We start from the raw sequence: 281 nt of genomic DNA on the forward strand, positions 1-281 counted from the left end.
GCTGCCAGAGACGCCAGCCAGGAAATCCCTGGATGCGGAACAAGGGGACCCTTGAGCCGCTGGCAGCTGGGTCACCCTGGTGCCCCCCCCCTGCCGGCAGGGTGAGAGCGGGGTGCTCCAACCCCCCCATCCTTGGGGACCCCTCCCCAAAACCAGCATCCCTGCTTGGGGAGGCCAGACAGCCTCGGAGCCCTGCATCCACGGGGCAGGGTACCCTGGGAAGGGGGATCCCTGGGGAGTCCCTGGGACCAAGCGACCCGGCTGCCGCCAACCACGCCCCG

General features: G+C 70.5%; 1 protein-coding gene across 1 annotated transcript in view; it reads right to left on the reverse strand.

Moving 5' to 3' along the window:
- LIF (LIF interleukin 6 family cytokine) overlaps positions 1 to 281 on the reverse strand; it is a 13,146-nt gene that overhangs the window by 1,220 nt on the left and 11,645 nt on the right. The window lies entirely within an intron of this gene.

The sequence above is a fragment of the Egretta garzetta genome, unplaced genomic scaffold, assembly GCF_000687185.1.
Source record: "Egretta garzetta isolate BGI_Z169 unplaced genomic scaffold, ASM68718v1 scaffold7, whole genome shotgun sequence".
NCBI classification, from domain to species: domain Eukaryota; kingdom Metazoa; phylum Chordata; class Aves; order Pelecaniformes; family Ardeidae; genus Egretta; species Egretta garzetta.